The sequence below is a fragment of the Aythya marila genome (genome assembly GCF_965140915.1).
Source record: "Aythya marila genome assembly, chromosome: 1".
In the NCBI taxonomy this organism is placed as follows: Eukaryota; Metazoa; Chordata; class Aves; order Anseriformes; family Anatidae; genus Aythya; species Aythya marila.
In genome coordinates, this window is record NC_139042.1 from 146,145,334 (window position 1) to 146,169,340 (window position 24,007).

General features: G+C 38.3%; 1 long non-coding RNA gene across 1 annotated transcript in view; it reads right to left on the bottom strand.

The window, feature by feature from the left end:
* Positions 1-24,007, bottom strand: part of LOC309879613 — a 53,077-nt gene that overhangs the window by 28,189 nt on the left and 881 nt on the right. The gene's annotated exons all lie outside the window — the stretch shown is intronic.

Genomic DNA, 24,007 nt, shown 5'->3' on the forward strand with positions numbered 1-24,007 from the left:
CTACAGAACAATTTATTACAATGGTGTTTTGCAATATATGTGCTTCCTCAGCATCTCAGCTAGCTTTTACCTCTCTTTCTCCCACTGTCCTGCACTAAGCTGGAATATCCATCTATTAAAATATAGTCTCTCTTGCTTTTGTCATCTTTGTTGGCTTCTTCTTCTCTGCTGCCCCCAAAAGAAATGGATAACACAGAGCTCCTTTATGAAAACTAAATTAGCAGAATTCCTGTTACAGTTATTCCTCCTTTTCTTTCTGTAAATGTCACATAAACTCTACTTCAAAGACATAAAATTGGGAAAGAGGACTCCAATACATACTGTACTGTTAATTTCTGGGTGATTGCTTTTCCATGCCTACCATCATTGCCTACCACACAGCTCCTACATTTTCCTAAGCTTCAGTTAAGGATTTTCTTGATCTAGTACACATATAAGAGTAGATTCTGATACCTATGCTGTATAAGTAGCTTCATCACTGACACTGTCTCAATGTAAGACACTCTTTAAGGCAAGTAGGAGTGCCACAGATGTAGTATATTTCCAATAGAAATGGCAAAATACAGATCTTTGGCTAAGAAATTTTTGGAAGGTGGAATGACAGACAAAATAGAATGGAAAGTGGGAAGAGAGCATTTTGCACAGACAAATGTTGGCTTAAGAAAGGTGTACCATTACAGTGCTTCTGCAAATGTCAGAGAGAGAGAAGGGGCGAGGAAGCCCACAGTTAAATTTCCTTTCTGGAGGAATATCCCCTTCCCACTGTAGTTCTTGGAGGTGGCATTCCTCAGGCAACAGTTGCTCTGAAGTATTTTCTTGAAATTTCCAATCTCAGATTTCAGAGATTTCAGGTCACTGTGAAGAACATACAACAAACCTCACTAAAGCCCTGTGTCAGAAGTGTATCCTTCTGAAATGCTGACACCTCAGGGATCAAGCACCCCAGCAGCATATGGACACAAGTTTTCAAAGCAAGAGGATTTTGAGTTTTGGAAAGACACTATTTGTCCACAGAGTGCCTAAATGGATCACATGCATGTATCTATTCTGCCACAGCAGTGACACAAACCTTCATGTGGTTTCCAGCCTCTAATGTCAAGGATGGATTCCATTAACTATAGAAATGTTGCTATCACTAACCCTACTAATAATAGCAACTTCCCAGGCCTCAGCTGCCTAATGGACTTTCAGAATACATACAGCTAGTGATTTCCTTGATTTCTTGTCAAAGCTGAGGTCAAAAATAATCTCAGGAGACTCCAGACTTGGCCTTTTCAAAATTTTATGCTTGTCAAATTTTAGTGCAGAAGATGGATTATCAATGCAAGCACTGGAAGAGCAACAGTTTGACATGTACAATGTCTCAGACTGATTCAGATATATGGACATTTGTGTGTCAGCAGAATCAGAAACAGGATGATCCGTCAGTTGCACTCACAATGGGTTCCTGTATTTCCTATCCAAAACAAACTGATTACCATTAGCATACCCTTGAATTCATTCTTTTTTTGTTTTTGTTTTGTTTTGTTTTGTTTTTGTTGTTTTTGTTTTTTTCCTGTTCAAGAATAAACAGGCAAACAGTAAAGTAACCTCATCCATAAGGTTTCCCACTCCTCTACAATTAGCTTTCCTTTTAAAAAAGCCTGATACATGTTATATTCACTGTGGGAAGGAATTACAAATTATACAGGAAACCTATTTCCCCTCAGAGAAAGAGTGGGCCATAATTTTATTCCTTAGCGTTATAAATTAGGCTTTTCTTTGCTTTAAAAGTTATAAAATACAGTGAAGATTAATAACATCATTGTTTGTGAACCACTGAAATATATAAGTTTCCACAATAAGGAGGCAATATTCTCAGTGAGACACTATTCTGCTAGTAAAGAGAAATGACTTAGGAAATAGCCATGCCTAAGCTTACTGACAGAAATCAATTAGAGCTTCTCTCCAGAGCTTAGAAAACAGGCAATAGTGTAATTGACTCATTGCACTTTTTGAAATAAACCAGCCAGACAACATACAGAAAACATAATCTTGATACTTGCGTCAAACTGGAGTCACAAATCGTATGGAATAAAAGGGTACCAAAGAAACAGCAAAACTCAGGGCATCAAGAAGACCCTGATATCAGTGACAGATTAGATAGCTAGACTGGCAGACCATTTGTATATAATGATGCAGCTGTACTTAGCGTATGAATATATTTTATGTTACGAACTTTCCCTTGGACATTAAAAATGCTTTTTAGTCTGTGCATGTACATGCAAGAGGGAAGGGACAAAGATGATTTATGAACAGGCTGCATAGAGTGTGATACAAGTAGCAACTGCAATGTAAATAGAATATAATTTCCAATTTAGTTACAACTTGGATCTAAAAAGTAGATCAGGTCCTAGAGCACAGAACTCTGAGCATTCTCAATAGCTATAGGGACAGGTTGTTGGATGATGAAGCTCTGTACAGTTCACAAGCAGACTGGAACTTGTGGGACATATTCTGAGTTTATATCCATACAGTTAGACAAGGGTTATGCCACTGTTTTTTTTTTGTTGTCTGGCCAGTGGCATCTGCCCCAGACAACCAGAAGGTAAGTACTGTGGCTTTGCTCTGGAAATTCTGGTGGTCAAACCAGAATCCCTTTCCTCAATACAACTATTTTCTGCCCATGCACAACCAGAACTGCAGAACTGCAGTTTACCGTCATTTCAGAGTCAGCTGGATGTATCCTTTATGCTTTGTAGCATCTAATTATGTTTATATGTCATCGATGATCACTTTTATTTTTTTTTTAATTAACACAATTAAATTAAATTTTCTAGTTGTAGTGACTGACTTGTGCTTCCTGCATTTTAGGTTTCCTGTAAAGTTTTAGGTCAAAATAAAACCACATTTTTTCTCACTAGTTGAAGTAAGTGACAGTAAGTACTATCTGGAACAGGACACCAGTGATTTTCAATTAACATTAAATAGGAAACTGTTTAATATAAATTGTTATTAAATGGGCATATTAGCATTAAATTAGTGCTAAATGGCATAGACAAACTTCTCCATTAAGCAGGCCCTTATTAAGTGTATTCAATCTTTTATAGTATGCACCATTCAGTCTCAGGTTTCCTCAGCTGAAAGATGTTTCTTGATAAATGGTCATTTATCACATTTATGCCTCTTAAGCTTCTAGTTTCATTTGATTTCTTTTATAAATATTCACTAGATAAGACATTCTTGTAAATTTTGCTGTGCATTAATTCTATGGTTCCTGCCAACAAATTGTCCTTTTCTTTGAACCTTTCATTTGAGCTTCACCTCACACATATCACTAACATTTTTTTGCTGCTCCACAAGATGAATTCATAGTGTTTGATGCTTGTCCAGTTTGAATGAGGACCAACTGCTGATATCAATAATATTAGAGAAGAAACAAAGGTAGAAAAAGGTTTGATATTTTTAAAGAAAATCAGTGCCAGAACATACTCTTCATTTACATGAACTAGCAGCTTCTAAAATTCAAGAATAACTTTTAAAAGTTAAGTTTGTATGAATCAAAAAATTGTCATATCTGAATACTTGTCTTCACAGGAAATCCTTGTCACTGGCTGAATGACAGATAGATGTTAAATTGCATAGTGGGGAGGGTATTTGCCATGAATTTCCCCAAAATGAAAAACCTACAAGATTATCTGTGTGGACTATATCTGAAAACTACAAGGCTCACTGTATTCTTAGTGAGAGAGTATCAGAGTCCTCTGTCCCTCTGGTATTCTGAAGCTCCTCTGAAACTTTGTTTGTTGGGTGTGTGAGGATACAGCTTGAAATATGATTTATTCATAATCAAAGAAACCTTGGGGTTTTTAGTCAACAGATAAGCTTTAAACCATACTGTATACAAGGCCTCTTGGATCACTGAGTTTTCTGTTCCCACAGAGACCATGTTCCATTTGTTCACTCCCTGAACAAATTTATCAAACTTTAACTTAAAAGGTTAACATGCCTTTGAGAGGCATGTGAGCCTCTCAAAAGAGGCAGCTATGTCTCACATCCTGATTTTGGAAGTAAAATATCTTCCCAGAAGGGAACTAGAGACATAGATAGTGTATTAATGAAATTGATACAGAATTGAAAAAGAGTATAAATATACTCTTTTTAAAGGAAATTTTCATTTTGCTCATCTCAAAATGGGGAGTATGATAGTTTTAAATATATTTTCAGTGAGTTTGTGAAAGCCCCAGCCTGGATTTTCTAATATATATGAACTGTTATAAACAGAATAAAAAGCAATTCTTGCAGTCTGCAAACATTGAGTCTTACTGAATTATCTTCAGAGAGAAAACAAAATAGCATTATACAAGAATGTTGTGAAAAACAGCTTGTCCTGTGTTTGTGAAGTGGCAGCATGTTAGAAAACCAGTGCAACAGTTCAATGGGTTTCCATGGAAACCGCCAGACTCAAATGCATGGGTGCACAAGTAAGCTTGCCAGGTGCCCATTATTGTTTTGGAGGACGGAAAAGTTACATTTCTACAACAGCTATATAGATCAGCTGAGCAAGATGCTTTTCAAGTAACGCACTTGCAAAAATAGATAAGCACCATCCAGACTAAAACTTGTTTGTACTTTTTACAGCAAGTTGCGTAATTTGATCTCCCCTTGAAAATGTCCAGATTGCAGTTTCTACCCATTGACTGTTTCACCCAAAATACTATGGTCTTCTGCTGCAAGATAATTTTCTGGGGAAAAAAAAAAAAAAAAAAAAAAAAAAGAAAAAAGAACACATAACACAACAGGTAGGATGAAGACACCAAAACTGAAATGGGAAAGTTATTACATCCAAGAGAACCACACAAGCATTTTGGATACCAATGAGATACTTAATAGAATGAACCACAAATAGGATTTACATTCACTGCTCTTATCTTATGGACTATTTCTAAAAATATGAACATAACCAAGCCCTCAACTACTGTAATTTATCATTATTTGATGAAATCTGTGTAATTCTGAAAGTTTTCATAACAGAGTATTTAACAGCGTTCTTCAATGGAAGGATACAGATTAGGAACGTCTGAATTTCACCGGGTCCCTAATGTATTCTTTCTCAGTGTAAGGATGTTGTCTTCTTTATTAAGCCTTTGAATTTGCTTGATGTTTGAGTAAGCAATGCAAATATCAGAGTGTCGTAGTCACACCATATTGTGCAGAAGACTTGTGCATAGGAGAAATTCTAGAAAGCCTAAAGCAACTGGCCTAAGTCCAAAGAACACAGTGCTTGGGTAGAAACTAAGACATTTGATAGTTTTGTCTAGGTCCATGAGTCTTATGCATAGCTGGAAGTGAAAACTTCTTTGTCAGCATGTTAGAATCTTCTAACCTGAGTTTCTGGGGGGGAAAAAAAAAAAAAAAAAAAAAAAAAAAAAAAAAAAAAAAAAGACAATGTACTCTTTGTACTCTTGTACTCTTGGAAATGACAAAAAACTGGGGAACCTTATGCCCACATCAGTTTCAGACATAAATATATCCCAAGAGTTTGCATATCCACATGGGGTCTACACCCAGGACATTTACCAGAGAGATCAAAGAAGATAACACTGGAACTTACCCTGACCAAAGAAACCAAAAATACTTTGGCTCATTCTCATAAATCCCAGACCAGCCTAGTAAGCCACCAAAATGGTAGTTCCCTTAAGAAGACACTGATCAAAATCTGAGGACTTTTACAAATGGACCCCCTGAGCTCTGTCATTGCCCAGGAAAGTTAGTGTTGCACAACTGTTAGCCCAGATGGTGAGCTCAGATTTTGCATAACTATAGCTATCAATAACAGTCTAATAATAATAGTTAGAACTAATAACAAAAAACAGAATAAGACCCTTATTCTTGTTTGACTAGAATTAGCACTTATAGACCTAATTAACATGGAGGTACCTCTTTTATATTCCTAATGTAGATGTCTACAGTTTGGAGCTGAATCTCATCCTCAGTTTCAGCCTCTCTTTCCAAACCATGTATATTTGCTTGTGAGTTTTAATGCTTAGCCACACACCAAACAGCAGTTTGAGTATCAAGTATTCATGTTAGTAACAGGGATTGTTTAAAATAGCTGTATTTCACACAGCACTCTCCTAATTATATATGCTTATAGCTTCATATTAGTTCAGCGACACCCTTTTAAGAAGAATAACAACTTGGCAGAGATTAATAGCGATACCCATCTACAGTCTATGCCCAAACATTGTTTTTCTAATTACTTGCTTGCTGTTTCACAAAAGATTCCTTTTCAAAACATATGTTGTGTCTGTCTTCAAGAAGTAGGTTGCTGCCTTTGCTTTAAATTTAGATCTAAAGCTCTTTGAAGTATCCAGCCATGAGCCCTTCTACAGGGTAGCTACTGAGACATGCAGTTGTTGAAGATGTTGCTTCTTTTCATATTACTTCTGTTGAGGATGGAACACTTGTGCTGTAAAAGTAGAGGAGATGAGAAAGAGCACTATCACTTCACAGAGGTTAGCTGGCAGAGATACAACATGATCTCTGAGCCTCGTCGCTTGTCCAATGGGCTGAAAACCGAACAATACAACAGCTTCAGAAAAGGCACAAATAGGTGTTTTGCGCACACATGCATTATTGCATATGGTACTTTTCCATTCCTTCATTTGACTAAATCACAGCTTCAGGACAAAATGATGAGACAAAGAAAACCTTGTACAAATGTATTTAGTAAAATAGCTGAATGAGCTGACTCTGGAGAATCTTGCATGTTCAAGCAATATTTTCTTTCTGTTTTTTTTTCTTGACACTAATTCTGTCTCTGGCTTCCTATAATACATAACTGATAGGGAAATTAAAGCATGAGTGGAGATCAAACAAAAAGTCACAATACTTGTACTTTGTTGTTCTTCCTTTCCCGGACCAAGTCATTCATATTACAGTAATGCAAACTCAGTTACACTACGCAAATATCAATTTCTGAAACCGAGGACAGTACAGGACAACAAGATGCTAACCAAAGGATTTGCAGAAGATCTTGGCATTAATTAAACATATGATTTTACATTTTTTCTGAAGGCAAATTTCAAACCGGGAACCTTTCAATCCCTAAGTACAGTATGTTTTTAAAACAGATAAAAGAAGAGAACTGTCAGTAGGGCCCTGTAACTTCACTTCCAGTTACATACATGTAAACTTTATTACAATTTTAGCCCTCTACTGATGAGAAGTCTTTATCAAATTCATTAACATACCTGTACTTAGCTGAAAGTAACATATTGTAATTCTTTCAAGCCTATCAGACAAAGTAAACATTGGTCTTGAATACAACAATGAGGCTTTAATAGAGCAATGGATCACTCTACAATAGGTATAACAGCTGCCTCCATGGCATAAGAGTATCAGAAATTTACATGGAAAAAAAAAAAAAAAAAAAAAGTACATTGAACTTCCTGGTGGGCATTTGGAATTCTGAAAGGCTTAAACTAACATAGCTCTTAGAGATCTGCATATTATCTAGGCTCTGAAGTCAAATAAGAATGTCTCAACTTATAATGCTCACCAGAGCTTTTTACAGGGGTACTCAAAAAAAAAAAAAAAACCTTAGGGAAGTTTTCCACAGACTTCAAACACCCTTTGAATTCAGACTCTACAGTTTGCACTCATACTGACACTAGGTACTATGAAAAAAAAAAAAAAAAAAAAAAAAAAAAACATCTTTGGCCATGGAACAGCAAATTATCAACCATAGTGATAAAATTCTTGTCTCTATTGTGACAAGCCAATAACCTGATGAAGTATTAGAGAACGTCATGAACTTCTCGCAAGTTCTATATTACATCTAAAGCTGCCCCTCAGCTGTTTGTGTGGATTTTGAAAGGGATAGCAAACACTTTCATTGAAATAGTTATTGCTTCTGCAGATGTTGAGGTTTCCTTCTGGAAAGGACTGCACTCATGAGGACATGGTAGAAGCTTGTGTTTTCATGGAAGTTTCACTTAGAAGACAGACATGCTACTTTGTGAATTCATAATCTGAATATGGGACACAGATGTGCATGATGTAAACATACATTCAGTTTGTCTGAGTACATTCTTCAGAGCAAGCCACAGCTGAGGTACCTCAGAAATGGAACAACCACCAGGAGCCAGCTAAGACCTCATGAATGCTTTGATTCATGAAAGAATTATGCACATACTCCTGGACTTTAACCAAACAACAGATAGATGAAAAGGCTTAAAACTAAGTCCATACTTAAACATTGGCATGTGCCAGAAATATTCCAGAACGGGGGCTCAAGCCTGTACGAAATGTTGCCCTAGGTTCATTTCATCTGGGAGTCATGTATTCTGTTGCAGCTTTATAACATGTAGAGCACAATTTGAGAGACTAGTTTCCACATTATACATGAAGATGCATTTCACTTCTCAGTAACACTTCATAACTATAGGCTTTTCAATTAAAATTCAACTGCAATAGGATTCTTTAGATTGGCTTACTGCATCCCTTAAATTCATACAGTCATCAGAGTGCTGTCTGGAAGGGATTTCTGGATACCCCTTAGCTTATCTCACATAAAAAGCAGGACTGTGGCCAACATTAGATTATACCAGCTGTTGCTTTGTCTAGCTGAGTCCTGAAAACCTCCAAGGACGAAAAGTGTCTAACCTCTCTGGATTACATGTTCCAATGCTGCAACACTCTCCCAGTGAAGATTTTTTTTCCTAATATCTAGCATGAACCAGGCCCCTGATCATTCATTCCTCAGCTTGACCCTCTCTATTTTGTCCCTTTCCCTCCTGGACTGGAGAGACCCTGAACTGGAAATTGTGAAGTGTGGCTTCACCAGTGCTGAATTATCACCTCCTTTTGGTCACACTGCCCCTAAGGTTTTCTGCCATGTGGTTTGTGTGTTTTGCAACAAGAGCACACTGCTAACTCATATGTTTGGCATCCACTGTGACCCCCTGGTCCTGTTCAGTGGGGCAGCTGCTCAGATAGTCTGTCCTAAGCCTATGCTGATGCCTGCTGCAATTTCTTCCAGGTAACGAGCTTTGCACTCCCCTCCAAGCACTTTGGGAAGTTCCTCTTGGCCCAATGACCGATATTTTTTTTGAATACAACTCAGCTGTTAAGTATTTCCCCAGTTTCACATCATCTGTAAATTTGCTGAGCATTCAATCTGTTCCCAAAGTTGAGTAATTAGTGTTAATACAAGCTACAGGAATTAGCACTGATTAGATGTTATTTCATGGTGCTCCCAAAGCTCATGTGAGAAAAATGAAATGTCCCAGTAAGGATTTCCAGTTGTCAAGAAACAACCAAGTGTGGAATGACAGAGTCCACAAACAGAAACATCTGCTGAATAGTTATTTGCTTGTTGCAGAACAGTGTGCTCAGGATTAGTGCAAAATAAAGGGAGAAAAAGACATGCTCAAAAAAAAATAAAATAATAATAATAATAATAAAATGCGGATAAAAACTGTGAATAAAAACTGGCAGGATGGATAGTACCTCCCATTTTTATTTTCTCTACAGCATTCATATTCTAGCTGGCTATAAATCTGTACGGATTATATCAGCAGATATTTGAGTTCTTCACTGTGAATTTACCCTCCCCAATGAACAACATATATTGAAGGTACCTCAAAAGGTACCCTCAAAAAAATAAAATAGAGCTTTGCAGTCTCAATTGTTTTAACCACAGGTATCTTCTTATATTTAATGAATCATTTTTTCTATACCTGAAGAATGTTTCCCCAGGTGCACACAGGCAAGAAAGGAAGGAAGGAAGGAAGGAAGGAAGGAAGGAAGGAAGGAAGGAAGGAGGGAAACCACCCTTCATGCCTGAGAACTAACATATTTTGTAGAGCAACTTTCCTAGTTCACGGTTCTCTTGGAAAAAACAATAATAAATAAATAAATAAATTAATTAATTAATTAAAAGTCATCAGACAGGCTGTTTTCACGTCAGCACGAGGCATTGCATCTCATGGGTTGGAAGAGATTGCCACTTTGTTTGACTTTACCTTCGACCTATTATCTTTCCTCAGGACAAAAAAGCTTCAGTGTTCAACATCATGTCATATTTGTATTGCAGGTTGGTCCTGGCAAGAGAGAGGAACATTTGAGACTCATGGAAAGAGTTTCTACATTATCATTGTGATGGGATTGAGGATTTATGTTTCCAAAAGCAAAACTTAAGCAATTTTTCTCCTGAAAGAGGAAACAAACAAACAAACAAGAAACAAAAACTATGAAACAGGTCCATCAAGGCTGAAAGAGAACTAGGTGAGTGATCAGTTTTGCCAGGGAACATGACCTCCATTTCTGAGACAGCTAGCCTACTCTGTACCACTATAAGTTTCCCATGCATGCCTTAACAGCTCCAATGACATGAAAATCAGTTTACCTCACATTACATTAGTCCATATCTCTGAAGAACTATTGAGGAAGGACAGTCTGTTTCTCCAATGGCAAGACACTGCATCTCTTCTCACTTTTTGCGTTTCGCAAAAGGCCATCAACATAGGCCATCCACACTGCACCTGCATGCTCAAAGCAGTGGCAAGATCAGCCCCTCTTGTCTTCTTATGCTAATAGTTAATTAGTTAATCCACAGAAGTGGAACAGCTTTGAATCTCTGGTTTCAAGCAAACTGATTTGGGACTCACATATACTAGTATATACTACTAGTCTTATAAATCACTTGGCCATGCTTTCTGGGGAAAACAAAACAAAACAAAACCACCTTTCTTTTCCCTTGGAACTGTTTTTGGTTGATTACCAGAGACAAATCTGAGTAATAAAATGAATCATATCCTTGCAGACTGTGTTAAAAAGCCCAGTGATCACCTGGAGGGACAAGAAGCATGAAGTGATCAAGACTGTTTTTTATTTGAAGTTAAAAGCAGACTGACACATAACAGTAACTTAGCCCTTTACTGTAAACTCTGGCCTTGAATAAAAAGCACTGACTAGCCTACAGCTTCACACATTCCTCATCAAATCTCAAACTGCAAAACATTTAACCACAAAGAGCAGCCCCAGTAAAAAAAAAACAACTCTTATGAAAGTGATGATTTGACCTGAAATGCTGAGTCAAGGAGAACCTGAGAAATTGTTCTTTGGCTCCAGGAATACAATGCCCCTTGATTTCCCCACATGTGGTGTTTTCACTCATTTTTCTTCATCTTTCCTCTCAACCTGGCACTAAACTGTTCTATCCTTCCCTGTAGTGAAGAATATTTATTCAGATAGAAATTACACATTCAAAGGAGAATTCATTACCAAGAGCAAACCGTGGGCTTACATTTGTGTTTGGATCCAGGCTCAGATGGAAGATAGAACACCTTGTGAACTCTAACCACGGAATAGGGGGATGTCACCTACCCTTGCAATCTTCTGTCAAAGAAATCTTTCATCCTTCGGTTTGGTTTCCACCAGCAATTTTTACAAATTATTCCTTGGCTAAGTCTATGCAATCCAGTATTGCACATTAAATCATAGGTTCATTTCCTTGCAGGTTTGTGCTCAGCAGAGGTTGGTCTATAAAAGCTGCCATCAGCTATTGTCAAATCAGAAATGAGAAATGTTATTAGAGGAAACTGTGATTCTTTCTTCCACTGGCTATGAATCAGTGCTTTACTCCTTGTTTATTGAGTTACAGAATATTGGCAGAATGCTGCCATTATGTCCAAGGAACATTCTTTCAATATATATATATGTATATATATATATTTATAACTACACTGCACCCACTATAATTGTGTAACAGCACTTCCTTTGAATTGAGACAACCTGCATTGCGGGGTGTCTCATTATTTATGAACTAAAGTGATGAGAATCTCTTCACTGAAGACAATGGCCAGGCAGAAGGCAGCAGGAAAACAAATCACACAGGACTAGAGCTATGGGATCTGGTGTTCTCTTTTTTGCTTTGTGTTCCCATCCTCATGGAATGCCATGCCATGCCTGGCTCCAAATGCCTCCTCAAAGCATCATCTCCCTATTCATATAGTTCCTCCCAGTAGGTTCCTTTTAGCCACTGCTCCCACTGAGCCCCAACCACTTCCCTATACAAAAGCTCTGGTCAGCCAGACTCAACTTCCTCTGCCTTCATTCAGTGTTGTCTTGAGTAGTGCCAGGAGCAGGGAGCCCCTCTGCTACAGCTCATCATGAGGCAGTAGTTAGGGCACTTTTCCCTGCACATAGGCCTACTTTTCTGTAGACCCATGAGGTTAACATAGGAGGTTATGATCATAATCTTAAATAAAGATTATCAATCACTGTATGAAATGCAGGGTTAGAACAGAAGTATATAGTATATAGTTCATATATTCAGTCCTTTGAAAGGTAAGCCAATGTCTAGGCTGGGAAAGACCCTCAATTAATTGCAATTGCCTACACATGGGATATGTGGAGATCAACAAGGTACTCCAGGCTCATTCTGGATAAAATAGAAGAAGTATAGGCACTTCCAAATTGCCAGCCCCATGAATCTTTTCTCTGACTCCTTTTGGTTTAGGTACAGGGCACTCAAAGCCTCCCATCACTCCTCACAGTCTGCAAAGGGGGCCCAGAGTGATGATCACTATGACAAACCACTTTTCCAGTTCAGAGCTCTGTTAATAAAAGGTGAGTGGTTCAAATGCAAAAAGAAGAAAATCTTCCCAAATACCCTGTTCTGTCTGTGACTGTTCTGGCATATTCAGCTTGCAGGAGCTGGATGGCTTCTGGGAGAAACACCACTTGTTCTGGGATGCTGATGGAAGAAGGATTCCTTCCGCAAGACCAGCCCTGCCACTAGCAGCTCCAGCAGCTCTGAGCTCTCGGAAAACAGAGAAAACAGAGCTCTGGACATGGGGATAAGCATGATGAATGTACAAGAAATGGAAGGTGGTGTTTATCTGGGGAGCCAAACCTGAAGGAATAGAAAATATGTGGTGAATGCACCTGATGGCTGCTCATCCCATGACTTAGGTGTTGGGTACATGATTGTTGGAAAACTGTGAAGGATCTTCCAAGGGTAGTTCCTGAATGAACTCCTAGAAGACAGTGAGAGTCTGGTATAACTTAAGATTAGAAGGATCTCCTGCAACAGCTTCTGATTAAGAATTTGGGCTTGAAGACTGCTGAAAAGAAGTTTAGCTCCTATCGGCTTTCTAGAAAGGAAACAACTGAGAAAAAAGATGAGGAGAGAGATTTTTCCAGCTGTGAACTCAATTGCTGTTCCAGATGGTGGCAGAAGAAAGTCACAATATGATCACAGAGTGATACACAGATAGAATATCTGCATCCCTGTGTATTCTGTTGTGCTTAACTGCTACTTACAACTTGCTCCCTTTTGCAAAAACAAAAGGTGTCACAATCAAAGCTGCAAATAAGCTGAGACCTAGCTGTTACAAAAGCAAGTTTGCTTCTGCAGATCTCACTTTTCATTATGCCTTTGCTCCCAACACTACTAGTGTAACCTGTAAAATATTATGTTTCTCCCTAAATATGCCAACACTTATAACTGCTTCTGGCAGGGAACTAGAGACATGCACCAGAGAGCAACAAATCAGGAATGGCCGAGCATATATTTCTCTTCACTAAGAATCATCGGATTGATATGAAAGGGTAAACTAAGAACAAGGTTCTGTCCTGGTCTAGTGCCATGGTCATGCAGTGAATGTCAAAATGATACCACCACTGTAAAGAGGTCTAGATCTGCCACTGAGCACTAACACCAAATTTTCAAACTACCAGGTCTTTGCATACTGCATGATAGAAGACAGAAGCTCCTTTCATTTCACTAACTCCATAGTGCAGGTTTTCAGACTCAAAACAATATTTTTGTTTTAGGAATATAGCAGTCTCTTACACTGGCTGTTTACCAGGCAGATCCAGGCAGACGATGCAGAGGAGCAGGCCAACTGGAGCCATGGTATTAATAGCTGTGAAGAAAAGAACATTATCATGTCTAATACAGTCATGGACAGATGGCCTGCGTGTAGCACAGTAATCCTTCAACACAGGTTCAGGCTGTAAAATACATCCTCTCCGTCAAAATAAAACATACCAAATAATGACTCAGGATGCTCTGCTTCCTTTTCAGGGGCAAGTCCTGTCACAGAAATGTTTAAATCAGCACCTTTTCTTACATTTAAACAGATTTATCATCATATTTTTCTGTTCCTATATTCATTGCTTTTCTGTTCAATGTGATTCCCTCTGTTCCATTTCAGCAACCCTCCTCCAATACCAGGGCATCCACAAGAGCCCCTGCAGATGCAGTAGCTTGCAGCAGAGCCCTTACTGGAACAAATCCCCCATTCCCTCCCACCTCCATTCCCCCAGCGTCTGTGAAATCTCAGCAGTTAGGTCTTGTCAAGCTGCACTAGAGCTTTGCATAGCTCAGTTTGAAAGAAGCCAGACAAGGTGAAAAGGAGAGGAATTTTTTCCAGCTCCTCTCTTTTTTGACACATTGACATTTTCATAAGGAAAAAGACAAGAACATGTAGATTAAAAATTAAAAAAAAAAAAAAAAAAAAGTAATAATTAGAGAGAATGAATGAGAGAGGGGTTAATCACGTGGTACCTGAGAGGCAGTGAATCACTGCTGGCATGTGTCATGACAGAATCTTTGAACTGTACAAAAATGTCTTGCATTAAAAAGCCCTGTGTACCCCTCCAAGTTGCTCATTGATATGCTGAGTACAGCAGCTATTCTGACGCATGGCTGAGGGCAGCTCAAATGTTTTTAGACTGTCTTTAAATCTCATTGGCTTCCTAGTAAGTACATGCATCCACTAGAGTTTTAAATATGACCTTGGAAGGGCAAAGTGTAAGGCAAACTCTGTGGCAGGGTGCCCTAAGAGACTGTCACAGCTCTGACTTCTTCCATGCACTCAGCTCTAACAAACAAGATCCCAAAGTCTCTCTCTTCTCAGTTTTGAATAAGAGGCCTTCTCCACAATGATTAATAATAGCAAGAGCTGCTGTGCTTCTTCTCTTTTCTCACTCCTACAGTCTTGTATTTATATTGCTGCTAGTAGCTGTGGCTGCTGTTTCTCCGGTGTCTTAGAAATCTTTGCAGTATCCAAAACTCACATCATTGTTCTTTCTATCCCTACTGCCAAATCTCTTTATTACTGCTTTTGTTGGCTAATACTACTGCAACGTTATTCAGTCATTTACCATTTAGTGCATGTCTACATTGGTATAGACTATAACGTATCTCAGATGATCTCCAAACCATATAGTCCAGGTACTGGAAGGAGTCTTAGTTATTATAAACTAAGACACATTGTAAATTAATCCACGTAGGAGTGTAACTGAAGAACTTCATGGTTCTATGGCCATGATTAAACTTTCTCAAGCATCCATATGATATCCATGATGTGTGCAAAATAAAAATAACAGTAGTTTACTGACAAGCAGCACACGTGCATGCCTACCCTGTCCTTCCTGTGCACCTTATTTTGAAACAAAACAAAAATTTGGTACAATGTCAGAACTAAAGAACTAAAAGCATTTAAAAAAAAAATAAATCTGATTGTTGTATAAAGCAAAATATAGATTTTAATCCATGAAAAATATGTGGTGCAAAACTCTGTGCTGAAGTAATTCTCACTTTCCTCTTCTCACCACTCCCTACTATGTTTTGAATTTGTGGCTGACTGAACACTGGTGTGGGGATTGTTACTTTAATGTCTTAATTTTGTGACTTCCACTCATTTAAATTCTCATCCATGAAGCTGCATGTAACTTGACCACAGAAAGGTCCCCAAGTCAAAAACATGACTCTTGCACACTGTCAATCAAAGTAGCCAAACAGCAGAATGATGGCAGCTTGAATGAAAGGCAACAGCAAAACAATAAGAGTCAGCCTAGCCCTGTCAAACTGCCACGTTTAGCCAGATTGTTGTTAACAGGGCTCTAAAAAGGGCTGGCTGAGGCTGTGACTAGAAGGCAGTTCTGTCTCCTGTTAAAGAAAGCAGATGAGCTGCATTTCCTTGTAATCTGTGATGCTGGATTTCCCATCTTTCAAGATTCAATAAATTTTTTGTTGTAGAGAATAAGGGGTGGAGAATTGAAGGGAAGGGGCTGGAAAAGAAAATAAAAAAAAATAATAAAAAAAAAAACTTTTTCATTCTTCCCTTCTTTGGTCAATCTGGTTTGGTTTATTTTATCTTGACTGTAGGAAAGGATAAAACAGACTGCCCTAGAACTTGTACAAACATTATCAGTAGAAAAAGCTTTGTTTGCTCTTCCCTTCACAATCCAAAGCTACAAGCTATTAACATCAGTTGTCATTTTTAAAAATGCAGAGTACCAACTAATTTCTGACTGTGTATGTTAGATACAGCTGTACCTAACAGTAATCACTGTTCAAAATGCCAGGCACCAACATGAGGCAAAAAAAAAAAAAAAAAAAAAAAAAAAAAAAAAAAACGGTATAAGAGCAATACTAAAAAGCAAATAAAATGTTGAGGTAACAGCACCCATGTCTTCCTATTTTTCTCCCCTCTCCATTCACAGAATTCATAGCATTGCTGTCAAAACACAATTTCCTAATTTCCTTACTTTTCAAGTATTTTCAAGTATCTTTTCACAACACACAGCTTTGTGATAGAATCATCCTATAGTACTTGTTTACATAAACATGCTTAGCTCCTTTAAGTCTGCTTCTTTTCCTTAACTCTCATGAAGCAATGCCAATATAAACCAACCTGAAATTGGTCCAAACTGCCGCTTTTCACAGCACTGCTACCTTCCTCCCCCTTAACTGCTGCAAAATCGTGTGCCCTCCTGATGCTGCCTGCTTTTGCTCTTGCTCAGTGAGTGAGCTCTGATAGCATTTGAGCTGCATGCTCAGATGGTCTTGCTCTCTTCAAACTGAGTTCATTTACGTACCCGAGGCACCGTGTGGCCTTCAGCACTCATCTGCTGTGATGGGAACCAGCACCTCTTCTGCTCTGTTTGTTTGGGCTGGACTAAGGCACATTTCTGCTGTCTCCCTGATAGCATGGATAATCCTTTCTTCCCCTAACAAACTCCTAATTCATGTCCATGCTTGGTCCTCTGAACTTCACTTTTAATTCCTGTTATTGGAATATATGCTCTTTTCCATCAAAAGGAACACATCAACCTGATGCCACTCGGCTTTGCTTGGCTATGAGTGCTGGAAGCTCTGCTTCTGTCCCATGTAAAACTGACACGAACAGAGCTGAAAAACAGAGGCACTGCCATGGCAAACTTGGCCAGCTGGATTTGCCAGCACTCTGCAACACACCCCACTAAACAAGTTTTATGCGCATGGTCAGGAAAATGTAATTATTGTCAGCACTAAATGAAAAATATTTCACTGCATAGCAGAATTAAGCCTTCTTTCCAAAGCAAGTTGCTTTGAGGAGAGGCATTTCCTCTCCTTTTTTTTTTGGTTTTCATTACCCTGAAATTCAGCTGAACTGAAGTGAAGAGGCTGGCTCCCGGAGCATTGTACCAAATAGCTAGTGACCCCAGCGCTCACCAGAGAAAGAAAGTATAAGAAAGCCTGAAGAAGCTTGGCTGAAGTATTTTTTGTGCCTCTGTCCTTATTCACCTGCACCATCCAGGGGAAATTTATTTGAGAAAACTCTGCAGAGCAAAAAGTTGCAAAATCATATACTGTGTTATAATTATTCCAGAATAATTCCATTCTGGAACATTACTTTAATCCCAGATTATTTACTGTTTCACCAAAGTGAATTTGTCTAGAATCTGTGTAGATTTTTAAGCCTTTCCTCGAGTCTGGAATAGTTATTGCAGAAATGTTTTTTAGTTTTGTTTTGTTTTTCTCTCTCTGTAACTATTATTGTCAATTTCCCCATTCTACCACAAGACAGAAGGAAGAGAAGATGACTCACTAGAGTTCACTGCAAGAGGGAACTCTAGTCATATTATTCCTAAGGGAAGATGGATTTATGGAGATGGCCTGCTCTGGTTTATTTTTTCTTCCTTTCACCAAAAATGTCCAAATCAGAAAGCATTTGCTGGATGGCTTTCATTGCTTTGCTGCCAGGCCAGTAACTGATGCTACCACCTCATTAACTAATCCATTGCTAAATTAAATATGGACAGGATTCAACAAGCACATACACAGGAAGGGGTAACGCAGATGAGTGTAATGGAAGTGTAATTGTTTTTGATGTGATGTAATGTCAGTAAATGTTCTACATTAATTGCTCTTCCAGGGCAATCCGCCTGCTCTCCAACTTAACTCGTATAGGATGTTAGTTTACATAGGTATATATACAGAGAAAGCTTTTTGGTTATTCCCCTGGTGTAAATATCAGAATTAAATGACATTGAGATGGGAAAAGGATGAATAAAATAAAATGCCTAGGATGGTAGTGTGCTTTCTTTACTTAGACCATAAAGTAAATTTGCTAACTTACCTAAGGCTTTATAAGCACAATAAAATGACTTGCAGTGATATTTTTCCCTGAACACTGTCTCAGTCCACACTTGATTTTTCAATAAAAGCAGCAAGGGACAAGACTGTGCCAGAGGCAAAAATGGGACCAGATGGCAATTGCAAAGGGGAATTCCAGGAGGTGGCTGAGCAGTGAGAGCTCAGCCACAAGCTCTGGATCAGGTAGCACCTGAAGAAACAAAAGTGATCATGAAAATGTCCCAGCTACAGACTGCACTATGCAATGACCTGCAAAGCACTGTACAGTGTGTCAGAGTCCCCTTGAAAAAAAATGTAAATACAAATAAAATAAAAATAAAAAGATCTTTACCTGTCTGGTACTAACCTTCTGTATTCCACCTAACAGATCTGTTTCCAATCTGTCCCTTGTTGGGAAGAAACAATGCTTTGACTGAGAGAGAGTCAGCCTTGGGCTCTCTGCTGAAAGCCTGCAAAATCACGGGAGGCTGACTTGGTGTCGGCCCAGTTTGCAGAAGGAGGCCATCTCAAAAGGCAGAGATGGCTAAATGGTGAAAATGTGTTTTCACAGGTATGAGATTGAGAGGAGATAAATTCAAAAAGTGTGTTCTGCCTTGAAAATTACATGACAATTTAAAGATCGGGAGTAATGGGGGGAAAAAAAAAAAAATCAGTAATGATGTGTTCAAAGCTGAACTCACAGAAATAAGTAGAGAACAAATCATTTCACTATCAGCGAACAATATGTCTTTTGATCGAATTCACTTCTATGGTAGGCCAGCTATATTTTTTAGTAGTAACTGTAGGGGAATGCTTCAAGTTATTACTAGTCTCACAAAAGTACATGGATTTTTCTGCTTTCCTGGAAAGCTGATATTCTCTTCAGCAATATACAGACACAGTAGTAAAATTTTATTGTTTGCTTTTGGGGTCACAGTACATGCCAGCCCCTTTCAGCAGTCACTGCTTTGAATTCAGAGTACATGCTACCACTTTATAAAGTCAGCACAAGTTCAAACTGTAAATAAACTAATAAATAAATAAATAAATAAATAGAAAAGCACATTCCTTAGACAGAAAGGTAAGTTTCCATATCACATTTCAGACCAGGCAAAATAATTAACTATGCAAGGGTGTTCACCTGTCACCGAAATTTCCCAGTTTACTAGAACTGAAATAATGCATCTTATAACTGATCAAAATACCTAAAGGCATGATCATTCAGTTCTTCTGGTTGTCAGCTTCTCATGTAGCTTAGGCTCCCATGTAGCTCTGTGGAAATTTAGCCAAAAGGAAAAATTCAGGGAGAGTCACAAAAAAAAAAAAAAAAAAAAAAAAAAAAAAAATCAGTGAATTGTGTGTGAAATTTCCTCCACTATAAATTGTGTGTGAAATTTCTTCCACTAATACAAATTCAGATTATAAATGGGTTCACTCTAGATCACTCATAGATCTCCTTTTTCTATTTTTTTTCTGAAAATAATTGTAACAGTGTGTTTTGCTGGCAACAAAGTCAGAATAAATAGCTCATTCATGTCAATTTCTGAATTTGAAAATTTTATAATTCCTGCCATTTAGGCAATCCTAAAAGTTTCACAGAATCACATATCAGGGTTCACACCATTCTGCATGTGCCCAGCTAGAAAACAGTCAATGCAGGACAAGATTTCACATAACAAATCCCTGATGCTTGCAATTAACTCCCAACGATGAATCCCTCACATGTAGAACAGCTTGTAGAATCTGTTCAAGAACAACAGCGATACTGAATTATCTGTCCATTTAAAAATATCAATGAAATTAGGATAAATATAACAGGTTAAAAACTAACATAGGGCTAATATGTGACATCTCCAGCTTTTCCTGTGCCTGTGGCAATGCTGTCGTTCAAGCCCAGAAAAGATGAGAAAGAATATATATATTTTAACACTGGAAGCATTACAGAAAACAGGAAGACAAACAACCAGGTAAGAACTGAAGTCCAGCTAGCTCTGTGTTGTTTCCATCTAGCCAATATACTCTGTGCTGTCTTCTATTCCTATTAAGTCATTGAGCCTCAATACCTTTGGTATATCTAATATATTTTGCCCTTTTCCACCCTGAAGAGGATGAGACTGTGAAGTATTTTTAGGAGTCGAGCATCAGCTCAGTTCTAAAAGAAGTCAGTACAGACAATGGCCAATAGTACCTGGGAAAAGAATATGAACAGAGCAAGTAAGACAATCTCCAACTCCGAGCTTGTGTCTGTTGCAAACTCTTCAGCTGCACCTCAGAAACTTACTAAATTACAGGTGGCAACTTCGCATTTAGTAGTCTGAATGGATTATATCCTACTATGAATTTGCCCAGTCACTTTTTGAAACTGATAAAAAAAAAAATATATAGCAATCATAACTTACCAGAAAGAGTCCCACAACTTAAGCACACACTATGTTCACAAGAAAATAACTCACAAAATGCATATATAGTCTATACAAAATATATTTAGATATAGGCCAGGTATCTAAATATGCATGTGTATTTACTTTTTATATATATCTATTTATATATTTCTATTTTTTTTGTTTATTATCTATATGTACATGAATAAGTTTTAGATCATTTCATTACATCTCATACAGTGCAAGTCTTAGCATGCTGACCAGCTTGCAGAACAGAAGACCCAGCTGTCTTGCAGTTCTCCTGCTACTCAGACATCAACCTCCATCCTGCATAAACCTACATCTCTGTGTTCCCCTTCTCCCCTATACAGTTTTCTCATGCTTCTATGTACACGAAAGCAGTGCTGATGGTTCATGTTGTACTTCTCCACTGTGTTTTGAATTTACACCCTACAAGTACCTGACAGCTTCCCAGGCTGGAGTTACTGGGGTAGGTTTCCAGCTGGTCTCCTGGTCTAGGTGGCAGATACATGTATTGAGAATTTCTGGAAGCTAATATTCTGCATTGAAAATATGAAAAAAATATGATCTGCATAAGCCTTAAGTAAAACAGTTATCAATAGTGGTGTACTCTCCACCTGTGCCAGATAGCAAATGGACTCCCTGCAACATCATTTACACAAACAGTTGATAAAGAAATGAAGCATTTTTACAGGCATATCTTTGAGTCCTAATACCACATCACCACAACCTGCTACTGTCACCAAAAAGGCTCCTAAATCATAACAGAGAAAGAATAGCAATTTCATGCTGAAAACATTGACTATTTCTCTTCACTGTGCCACTTCATTCCTTACAGTCTGCTCTTTAAATAGAGGTAAAAGCTTTGCCAAATGGTGCTTGTAAATGTGATGTCCCTTGCAGAGTGTCCTTCCCCTGGGATTTTGTGGTTGGATAAAGGAACATCACAGATTAGTTCAAACCCAAGCATTTTCCAAAGGGCCGAGAGTTATTATGCATGAAGCTGTCTGAAGTGGTGCTCAGGGCTCTTCCAGACCAGCTTTTTGGAAAGTCAACTAGTGCTAGCTTTTGGTCTGTGAGCCATGTTTTTTTTTGGTTCCACGGAAGAAAAAAAAAATAAAAATCAGATTTCCCTCCAAAAATTATCAATGTAAGCAGTTAAAGGGGATTATGAAAGTTTTATATTTTAAGAGTTCACACAGAAAAAGTCAATGAGTAGGGAAAAGCCTTTAGCTCCATCCCCTGACTGTTGAATATGTTTCATGGAGCAGCCTCTTCTTGTGAGGTGAAAACTAGAAAGCAAGTAGCTTAAAGGTACATAACATACTGTGACAGAGAGCAGTGTTGAAACAGAGGTGTTTCACCAAAGAACAGCAAGTTAAATTCCCTAAGTTCTTGGTACAGTATGATGCTTAGGAAGCAGAGTTTATTTCAGTTTACTGTTCCAAGCCAAAAGGTATCTCTAATCCATTCTCTCATTCATTAAAGTTTCTTGATGCAGAGCTTTAAACTGTTTTGAGCAGTAGCCTGTCTAATTTTATAAGTGCTCTTTTGCAAGCCTACCTGGTAGACTATGAAAACAAACTTCTAAGGAAAAGATGCTTTCTCTGGCAGAAGGCCAGGAAGTGCACTGTAACCACTAGATAAATGTAGGAAGAAAACATATCCTGACATCTATACCACTTCCCAGGAGAAACCTCCTTGAAACTGTGGAGCAAGCTTGAAAGTTTAGTTTTCTTTTGCCTCATTTTCCTTGTGTGCATCACTGTGAATTTGTCATCTTTCTCACACAATGATCATTCAGAATTTCCCAGCTTTGTCCTTTTTTCACATAATTCAGCTTTACTTTCTGATCTAGCTATGGGTTATCCCTTTTGTCACTGTGGTAAAATGACTATTTAAAAAAAATAAAAAATTAAATGTCCCATCTCTTTTACCATAACATGGCTGAGGTTCAATGCCTTTTTCTGTGAATAGAAAGCTGTGATTCCTAGGAATGCCAGTTTGTTACTTCCAAAATGACATGCTGGTTGACATTATAAAAATTTAGATTCTTACACAAAATTGTTTCTCTTCCCATGGATATTTATAAAGTGTGTTTTCAGGATTACAGACAGCTTTATAATCTGCACTATTTCTGGTGGGAATCTGTGTTTGCTTTCTTTTCTCTACCCCTTTCTCAATTTCCCATATGTTTCTACCACAGGTTTTCTTTCTGCCATCTGAGAGTGTAGGAAAGTTAAGAAAGGTTACAGAGGAAGGGCTTTCTGCTGGAGCCCAGAAGACCCGGACTGTCTACTCCTGTCAGAGAGCTGGGGGGACCTGTTAATTTCATAGGTGGAGGCCAGGCCAGCTTTGCACAGCTGAGAAGAAGAAGGCCTGTAATCTCTGAAGAAAGCAGCACTACAGCTTTCTGACTATGCTATGATCATGTTCCAGGTGCATACTTTACTCTTTGGATTGTGATGGTAAAATTGCTTGAATAAATCTGTATATGTAATTTGGTTTCCACTTTCCTGCTCACTTGTACACAAGGTAATCCATATGTCTGCCACTCCTGCTATTGTCTTTAAGCAAGAAGCATGTTCTTCTGTTTTCCTTCGTTCTCTCCCATTATATTTTGAAGGCTACAGCCCATAACAGGGTTCTTCTCTCACTGACTGAGCCAGACCAATTTACAGATGCTGAAAATCAGGTGCTTTTTCCAAAACATATTACTGTGATGGAACACTTGTTTGCTTTATGGTTTCCCATTTCCTTTTGGCTTAACCTCTCTGTCTCACCGCTCATACTTTATATTTAAATGAGCCATTTGCTCAGAGAATGTCCATTTCACAGTTCCTGGAAAGATTCATCCAAGTTCACTCAGAAAATCTCTCCACAGGTGAAAGTGCTGTATCAGAGAAGCAAAATCTGCACCAGCAGAAATTGTAGGAGTGCATGTGAATTAGTGATAGCAGAACTATTAATTCACACTAGAAAGCTGAAACATTTTTAGATTAGTCCATTCCAAAGTAAGCCACCTTTAAAGGCACAAAGAAAGGAAAATAAATGGTACGTGATCAGAAGTCTGCCAAATGTCCAGATGTCCAAATGTCTTACCACTTCATCATAGAATGGCATTGGTTGAAAGGGACCATAAAGAATATCTAATTCCAACCCCCCTTCAAAGGTAGGGATGCCACCCACTAGATCAGGTTGCCCA